The sequence below is a fragment of the Syngnathus typhle genome, linkage group LG19, assembly GCF_033458585.1.
Source record: "Syngnathus typhle isolate RoL2023-S1 ecotype Sweden linkage group LG19, RoL_Styp_1.0, whole genome shotgun sequence".
NCBI lineage: Eukaryota > Metazoa > Chordata > Actinopteri > Syngnathiformes > Syngnathidae > Syngnathus > Syngnathus typhle.
Window position 1 is genome coordinate 8,546,511 of NC_083756.1, and position 9,976 is coordinate 8,556,486.

At 40.5% G+C, this 9,976-nt stretch overlaps 1 long non-coding RNA gene across 1 annotated transcript; it reads left to right on the forward strand.

The window, feature by feature from the left end:
* Positions 1-3,742: 3,742 nt before the first annotated feature.
* LOC133143487 (uncharacterized) lies at positions 3,743-9,666 on the forward strand. Its single transcript, XR_009710428.1, has 3 exons — positions 3,743-3,867; positions 8,815-8,938; positions 9,518-9,666. It is a non-coding gene; the product is annotated as an uncharacterized LOC133143487 (long non-coding RNA).
* The last annotated feature ends 310 nt before the right edge of the window (positions 9,667-9,976 follow it).

The window sequence follows — 9,976 nt, forward strand, 5'->3', positions numbered from 1 at the left end:
ATACTGCTTATTTCCATTGACACTGAGAGAGGGAAAAATATTTAGATTATTTGCTATCAAATAACAAGAATGAAACTGAATTAAAGTAAAAATGCTGAAATGTACGCTACTTCTTGACAGCAAAATCTTTCTATAGGACTGTGCTCCTACCACAAAACAAACAGCAGTTTATCTTTGTGAAACAGATCAAGATCGTTCAGCAACAGTGTATGTTTAAACAAGAAACCGACACTCGAAAGTCAAACACTTCAGTTTCTAATCAAGTTGACTGATTCAAGATAAGGACGTGACAAGAAGCCTTGTTGACTTTGGCGCCGTAACGATGACACCTGCAAAGATTGCCTCTGAAAATGCTAAAGTGTATTTGTGGAAAGTCATTGAGTTTAAAAATTGCTATCATGGCACTCAGCAGAGCGCGCACCTCTACCAAAGCGGAACAAAAATCACTCGCTCCCCCGTTCTGCGTAGCGTCCTGTACTTTTACTGTCTGAACTGTCTGAATGCACACTGGCTCTTATTATTTATTATTTGTTATTACTCTTATTTATTGTTTGTGCCTTTTTGTTTATGATGTTTTTTACTTTTGCGCTATGCTTGCTGGCTCCGTTATTTATTGTGTTATCTGTTTATTTATTATTTATTCATCACTCTTACTATTGATTGTTTGAATTTTTGCCTTCTTGTTTTTATATTGTGTCGCGTACATGTATGTCTATCGTGTTATGTGTCTCGTCACCGTGGGATAGAGAAAAACGTAATTTCGGTCTCTTTGTGTGTTGTGACGTGTGGAGAGATTGACAATAAAGCTGACTTTGACTTTGACTTTGGATGTTTCTTGATATTTCCATTTGTATGTTATCAGGCAGCTTCCTGGTCATGACAGTCTGAACACAAGCAGAAAATCAGAAATAGTCCCAAATTGTTTGAATTATGTCATCCTGTCACTTTCAAATTAAATACATACCGTAATTTTCGGACTATAAATTGCACCGGAGTATAAATCGCACCAGCCATAAAATGCCCAAAAAAGTGGAATAAAACATATATATGTATAAAAGTCGCTCCTGAGTATAAGTCACCCAAACTATGAAAAAAAACGCGACTTATCGTCCGAAAATTACGGTACATACAAGAGAGAGGGAAGTGGCTGTTGTAGACATTTCAACCATTGGCCAACCAGTTTAAGATGGAAAGGAATCGAGAGCAACACATTCTCTCGCTCGTGTTTTCTGAGAGAGCGAGAGAGAGAGAGGGAGAGAGAGAGAGGGAGAGCTCTATGTTCTCCTGCTGCAAGACAATCTAGTCTTAATCAAAATCCCACACAGGAAGAACACTTGAGTAGTTTAATCAAAGTTCAGCCTGCTTGGTATTAATAATGGAGCAGAGGGCTGAAATGGAGTTTTACTTATTCAACACTGCACTTATTCGTCTCATATACCTTGATAGTATATTAGGTTCGGGGTGTGGCAGGCGGCGTACATGATCATACCAGTAGCCGCTACCGACTCAAAGTACACTTGGCAACTGAGCGGCGTTGTAACATTCCCAAACATCACTGGGAAAGATTGCACAAAAAGCATCGGGCCAATGAAGTGCAGTGAGTGGAGTTATAGGAATGTTTCACAAATCTATTCGGAAAGAGCTGATGGAAGGCGTTTCAAAAGAAAAAAAAGACAACTTGATTGGACTGTCGCATTCAATACTAGCCAATCAGCAAAATCTGGAGCAGCTCTTTTTTTAATGACAATTCTAATAAAGCCGCTCACCATCATTTACGAGCTTACGGTGACTTTTCGTGATATGCAATTTTTCAACACGGTTGAAGACATTGAGGGTGGTCTGGCAATGAGAAGGCCTTTTGTCTTCTCTCTGGGTTTCTCGGAGTCATAAATTACTCAAAGAAATTCATGTAAAATGCCAATTTTCTTTCAGGAGATGGTCTGTCTGTCTATCGTGCAATTCCCAGGTGCATGGTTGGTTTTCGCAGAGTCTCAAATGCATAACTCATATTATCTTGTATAATATCTCAACTATCACCCAACAACCCCCCCCTCACACACTTCCAAACCTTCTCTCACCTGTTTCCTGAGAGAACACAGGACACCTCCGACCATCACACCTGCATTCCCCAAGGCGATGCGGTTTGGGAAATTATCGGAGGGAAGCTACACTCACGCTCCTTTATTCTTTAACTGGAGGTGGTGCGTTTGTTCCGTCTTTACGTTGGAATGCGAGCTAACGACTACAGTTGAACAGTCTCGTAACTGTGAATCTGTGTGTGGGATTTTACAAAAAAGAATGTTTGGGTTGAATATGAAAAGGCGTAGTTTGGAAAACCAAACAGGCTTTTCACTGCTTGATTTGAGAAGAAACAGTCTTTTAGAAATAGCTTAAAGATATGGTGAATTTTAAATCCTCCTGATATTTTTCTTTTAAGTATGTATTTGCAGAAAGTGAAGTTCCGTACACGAAGCTTGCTTTCTTTCTTCAGGCCCATAATTCCTTGAAGACAAAAGACAATGTAGGAATTTATAGGAAGTTAAATACCGTCTTGTTCTCTTTAAAGCCTTGTCTGGTCATGTCACTTCAGGTCTCAGATCCAAGCAAGCAAGCAAGCAAGCAAGCAAGCAAGCCAAAGCCAAAAGACGCAGGCGTTACATAGGATTATTGAAGGAAACCTGCACAAACAATAGCTTGTGCAGATAGAGCAGGGCAGAGATTTGTGCAGCGACAGCAACAATGGACATGTGTGGTGTGGAGATAGATAGGCAGGCGTCAGCTAATTAGCTCAGTGGGAACATCTCATTGTCTGCTGGTTGGGGACAACTCCACCTCAATGGAAGCTCACTTGTGGAGCGCTACATTGCAGTCTGGGCTCCACCAGGCTGCTCCATTGTTGCGCTAAATGCTATTAAGTTCTAAGCTGAGCCACACATAAAAGTGAAGCCGGTGTAAATTACAATTCCCCTGCACATAATCCACTTGCTGATGGAAGACATTACAGCAGCCTTGTGTCTTGACAACAGATTACGGCTGAGGCTTTACGCTATCCCACTCGCAAACGGGAGACCGTACGGGATTTCCGCTTTATCTGTCCCATCCCTTCTTCATCTTGTGTCGACAAAGTACCCCCCCACCGCCACCACCACCATCACCGCCCGCCACCCTCTTGCTTTATAACGCTCTCCCTTTCTGTCCTCCCATTGATCTGGCAGTCGTATTCAGGAACTGCCAACGGTGTATGCCTGCAGGGGGGGCACCAAATCCATTATCAGGTAGGACAACAGTTTCCAAACTGGAAGGGAAAAAGGATGAGGAAGGATGGGGGCGGCGGCCTGTGATTATGAGCTGTACCAACATTTTTACAAAATATTATGAAAATGTTGACGATCTTTTTTTACACCACTAAAGTACAGTTACTTATCATATATAACGGCCACTATTCTGTGCCCTGTGCAAGACTGGCATGAGGCATGGTGTAAATGTGTGCAGACGCGGCATATCCAAAGTCTCAAACAAGGAAAGAGTTCATTTTGCCGATAAAAATAACGTACAACCACATTGTATCTCTAGCTATCCGTCTCTTTTCGCCCCCCCCTGTCCACACACGCATTTCAGACCAGTCCTGTGTAGTGGCAGCAATGGTGAGTGTGCCAGTCTAAGCTTGAGTGTATCTAATTCCAGGCTAATGCAGTCTAGCCTGCAGGTCCACTCTGCTTGGCCGCACGCCTACTTCTGTATCTCCGTACTCACTACGCATCTTTAAAAGACTTGGGACATGAGGTGATCTGGTAGTATCCATTGTTTGGAGACTGATTTGAAGGGATGTGCTATATCATGGACGTCTCAAAACAGTTTTCTCAAAATGTACGTATCAAAACGAGTGGTTGAATTTGAAGGCAAAATGTTCCTATGCATGTCATGTTTGTTGCAGATACTCTCAAGGCCTTGAGGGCCTGTGGCTTGGTGACATTATGCTTGAGGCGTTTCCTTTTGAAACCTGACGCCCAGAGCACAAGCTCACAGATAGTCGGGTTGGGTCGGGTCGGCCTACGGGCGGATTGTAGTGGCAACTAAACCAGTTAGGCTTGCGTGACTTCTTGTTGTGTTGTATGTTTTTTGGTTTTGGGCTTCATGGCCCTTTGCTCATAGGACCACAACTAGCCTAAAGTAAGACGCACAAATGCAGATGACTGAATGAATGCACAAATGCGATGATACTCCTGATGATATAAGCTTTTGCTTGTATCCAGCCAAGTGTTAACAAGGCGTGTCCAGAATCACACCTATGAAAGCATGTCATGTGCAACACCCAAGGCCTTTTTTTTCCTCTCTCACTTGTTTTGTTGTCTTAAGGAACACAGACTAAATATGCCCTCCACACTATTTGACACATATTGTCATTACATACACCCCCCAGATATGCAATTCAAGCAAAGAACCACAGGCATTTCTTTTTTTTTAGGAGATGCCAAAACATAAATGCTGCGCTTCAGGTAATGGAATAAGACGGATATATTTAGACCAGCAAGCTCCTCATTGGAATTGAAACACTGCTTTTCTATTCTTTTCTTTTATGGGCTCATTTGAATGTGTATTTGCATGTGTAATTTTGGTCTTTGGTTCCCACACCGCACAGATTTCCTTCAGAACTTTTAAGTGACAGGCTTGACAAGGGTGTCGTGAGTGTAGATGAATTAGCTACACACGCACACACAAAAAAGGATTTCTTAAGGGAGGAAATTTGTCACATTATGACGATATATTTGTTTTGAGATGAAGATCGATGTTCATAAAGTTTCACAAGCACTACAAATATTTTGGCACCACTTTTATGTATTAATTTAACCCAGTTACATTTTTCAAATGTGACATTCAAATGTTCCTTTCAAATTCATTTTTCACCGAGGAGCATTTTGAAAATCTTGCCAAACACATTTTTGAAAAACTCTCTGCTAAAATCGTTATTTTATTGATGATTAAAAATAATAAGCCAACATGAGAGTATTTAGTACTTAGGCTCTAACAAGCCGCATCACCTTGTGGATGCAATCCTTCAGATCAGCAGAAAATAGCGAGATATTAATGTTAATTAATTTCCAATGATTTTCCGAACATCCTTGAGCAGAAGGCATGCCCTGAAGATAAAAATGCTACAGTGGTATATTCAAAGGTTAATAGCCACGGATGTTCATATTCACGTGTGTGCACTTGGACATTATATTGGTGTGTGTGTGTGTGTGTTTAAGTGAATATGCTGAAATATCAGGCCAGACAGATGAGGATGACAGATGTGAGTGTATTGGTGCATGGGAAGAAGAAGAAGAGGGGGAGTGTTGGGGATTCATGTGTACATGATGGAAAAATGTCAACTAGACATGGAAGCTGGCTCGCTGAGTTTCATCCCTCTTTCCATCACTGTCTTCATACCTCCTTCCCCCGCTTTCCTAAAGGCACAAACTCTGGCAGTTGTCACCTTAGAGTATTATAGACCCCGCTGAAGCACTCCACTCCTCGGGAGGAGAATGTCAGCCCAGGCTTGGGGCAGTTTTGACAAACAGAGTATATATTGATACATGATAAAGTATGCTAGAAATCACCCAACTGCTGAGGGCTACTATAGTTTTAATATCATCATTTGAATTAACAAGCATTCTGTGGAGAAATAATGAGCTTTCATTATTCAGAACATCATCCTTACCCCAGCGGAGACTTGCAGGGCTATTAGTGCTTGAGAACTTAATGAAAAGAAGATAAAGAAGGTTTGAGATAAAAGTTTGAATGGCCACACTCGGTAACCAGAGTTAAATATTAATGCGGCCCCGCCGGATGATGGATGACTTTCTTATCTGCGGCCCGGGGAAGGGCTGGACAGGGGATCCACTTTGGAATCTGACATTCTGGGGAAGTTGATTCACCACGACTGGGACGGATGCACCTTCAGTCTGTGGTTAGTTCTTTCATTTATTGATACGGCAACAAAAACATGACGGTGCGAAGCAGTGCCCAGATTAAATTGAACTGATTCATTGGAAAAAGATGTCCTTCCGTCCAAAGATAACTCTGCTTCATTTCATCGCCTCTATAGTAGTTGCTGCAGTGTTGTATAATTAAGTTATCAACAAGGAAAAGATAATTGATCCCTACAGGACTTGTTCATTTAAATGACAAATCAGCAAAATGGGGAAAAAGTTTGAATAAAAAATAAAGTAAAATCTTCTTTTTTTTTTTTTTTTAAATATATATTTATATAATTTGCCTGGTAACACTTCCATGCAGCTTCCATGACATATCTGACATTCCTTTCCAAGCATGAATTGCTTGACTTTTTTTCAGTTTTATTTTATAATGGCCAACTTCTCTTTAAACTACTCTGACACTCGGGAATGGCATACGGTAGTTTACAAAAAACAGCGGTACTCGTACAAATATTTTGCTATAAGCACTAGTTGGAATTTCAAAGGATGTCGAAGGACTATATATACACCAAAGCTTCCCCCACGATAATGTCTGCTCACTCAGCCAACCTAGGATGACACCATCATTCTATGAGCGAATGTACGTCAGCGCTTATTTGTCAGTAGCATATTACATAAGTGTCATAGAAAAGCTTATCAAAAAGTATAAATGCAATTATTTGACTACAAATGAAATCAGCGGGGATTAGTTTTCTTTTTGGAGGTCCACAAAAATAAATAGACAATGAGACAGACATCCCACAAATAGAAGCGAGCGCTCTCTGTGAGTCCCTCCCTGTGTTTCTGCTGTGTTGTTTATCCCAAGGGCCTTAAGGGAAGTGTGTTTGCCTGCTGAACCATCATGAAGTCTCCAACAGACATTTCCAGTTTGCTGCTTGCACTCTGCTATGCTGGAGGAGATCTCTGTGAATGGGAGGGAGGGGGAATGCATTGATTTGATGAATGAACGCATGTTTGCGGGAGCACTGGTGGCCAATGTGCAGTCTGGTGCAAGGATGTTTTTTTTTTGTGGCTCCGGCTCCACAACAAAGCCTTCAGCGCTGGAGTGCAGACTGCAAGAGTCACAGCTCAGCGCTGATGTTATTTTTATTGCATTTTTTTTTTTCCTAGCGTGACGGTTTACATGTTACATAATATTGTGTGTGCACATTTCAGTGTAAGGCAATGTCAGTATTAGGCTGACATTTTCAATACATGGGCGCACACTGAGCGGGCTGTAAAGGCTTTGTCTCAGCCAGACGCTCCGTTTTTGGTTTTACAGCATCTTTCCTTAAAATCAGGCAAGTGAACTCAAAGTAGTTCAGGCTGTTTCCATTTCGCAATCCGTTGCACCGTGTCACACTCTCATACTTGAAGTCACACACATATGCTACCAATGTGCTTTTTAGTTTGTAAAACTTCCACGTAAGCCTGTATAGTAACCAATTAATACATATACTAGGACAATAAAGTTTAACATCAAACCCAGGTGTTTTACAGGGAAAAAAAAAAGGGGACATCATTTCAATGCATTTTACTGTTTGTCGTCATGATATGGTTCATACTTCAAAGCTTAATTTTTTAACTTCCCATAAAGTGTCTTTATCCATAATGGCAACTTCATTTATGGTGGCTGTATAACTTTAATTAAACATAGCCATATGTTGGCAAACATGGTAAAAAAAACACATGAGGGAGAGGCAAGAGTTTGGGGGGGATTTACTGGAATTCTTGTTTTCTCAAAAGAGTTGAGCAAAGAGAAAAGTTTTTGATGTTAATTCTTGACATGGTTGTAATCAAAATGTTTTAGGTGTGGCTTTTAAATTTTGAATTTAAAAATTACTTTCTTTATGCATCCGATTTTGGGTGCATTTTATTTTATTTTTATTTTTTTTACACCTCTTAATACTTTACCACCGAACAGAGTGAGCGCAAGCATGTCATTTAAAATGATACAATAGCATTAAACATCATCCAAGAATGGACGGTAGGTTTTATAGAGTAAGCATCGACAAACCTAATTTGAGATTCTCTCATTTTACGGTTTGTGAAATTTCACCTGGAATCATGAACAGCTGGTGTTGAAATGATTTTTGCTCCATTGTCACACAAGGCCTGTGACAGAATGGCAACCATATATAGTATTTTTTTTTTGCTTTGTAAGACAAACCTGATCCCCCAAAAAGACACATAAGTCCTGCTCATAAAGATGGGATCTGTTTGGTCTTTTGGAGCCATTCTTCTTGCCAATACGTATGGCCCTTCTTTCCACTTATTTCTCTTCAGGATCTCACGCTTGCACCATGTGTTGCTGCTGATCACAAACACATGGCTTGACTTCTGCCCACGCCCAGCAGACATAACAGCAGCTTTTCAAATCATACAGTAAATAAAATCAATTTGTATTTTGCATATTTGTATGATGCCATTGGTTGGTAAGCCGATTTATAAGGCAAGCAGTTAACTGTGCAAATATGTGCATCTTCTGAATATTGCTCCAGATAATTATGGCATAATCTGGTTTGTGAACTCAAAGCGTGGCTTGTGTTCTCTCAGTTCAACTGAACAAATTTGACAGTTGAGAGTGCAAGACCAGTGAACAAACAAAACGCATGTGTGAATGAAACGGACGCTAAGAGTGATGGAAAGATGTTGGATTTTTATTTTTTTTTTTACTATTTTGAGGGTGTCTATGTTACAGGTCTCATGAGGACCAATCATCTACTGCTCAAACATGGAGGAACACATCATTATTTAGAATGAAGGGCCCACTCATTTTTTTTTCTTTCTAATAAGCACCCCCAGTTTTTTTAAACATCTTCCGGTTCTCCTAATAACATGACATTTGTATCAACAGGAGATGTTATGCCCTTGAAATAAAAAGCTCCCATTCCATGACTCATCACCTTTCTACCGAATGCGTGCATATGTGGATGTGCTTCTCGATGTATCTGCGATCTTCCCACTGTGCTGATCACAAGGTAAGAGAATAATCATCAGGTGACTCAACTCGAGTAACATTCTTTCAACCACAGCACCACTGTGCACAGTTACCACACAGCCACGTAGGTCCAAACATCACACAAAGTGCAGGTGAGCCATAAATTACAACCATGAGTAACTGTGTAAGAGCAAATGCAACAAATAAAAAGATATTATTGTATCTCTATTGCCTAATAGTGTCCATAAATGTTAGGATCAAACACAACACCTGATTTTGGTTTAGAGAAAAATCTGTCTTATTGTTTCATCGCGGTTCGTAAGGAAATTTGAGGTTCCGGATGGGAGAAAAAAAAAAGACATGTCTACTATAAAGTCTTTGAAAAATATGACTAATGACTGGAAATGGAGATTCATCAACAGAATCCCACAACAAAGTCGTATATTCCTTCTACTCTCACAACCCTGCATACATCCTCCCAATAGAAACTTTATTGATCTTTCCATCCGGACATAGATATGTTTCGACTGAGCTGCGGTTCCCTCACTTGCATGTTCTAAGCTTAAAGTGACTTCCTAATCCACACAAGTGATTGTAAGAAATGTCATTGTGTGTGCAGTCACGGCGGAATGTGGCAGAAAGGCAATGGCAACTCGACAGTCCGGTTGGACGTCTGCGTGTGACGAGCTAGACCAAAAGGTCACACACTTCAAAAATGCTGTTCTGCACCTCTGACAGCTTTATAAGGCTTGTGTAAACATAAACCCCAAGCATGAGTACCTGTGTGTTTTGTGACTTATGTCAAGGCCACATTTTGAATTAAAGGGATTTTTGACAAAATAAAAACAACCCACATGAAGGCTCGAAACAGAAAAAGCTTTTTTTTTTTCCCCGCGATGGGGCGGGTGGACGTTTTTCATGCAATTTTGCAAAGACTCCCAATTGGCAGATAGAAAGATTGTATCATCGCTCATAGTTGAAGCAGAGGTTGTAATTTACATTCTCATTAAATTGATCCATTCAAATAAACACTGGCCTGTTTGGTCTCCAAACTCTGCAAAGTCAGACATAACTTAGG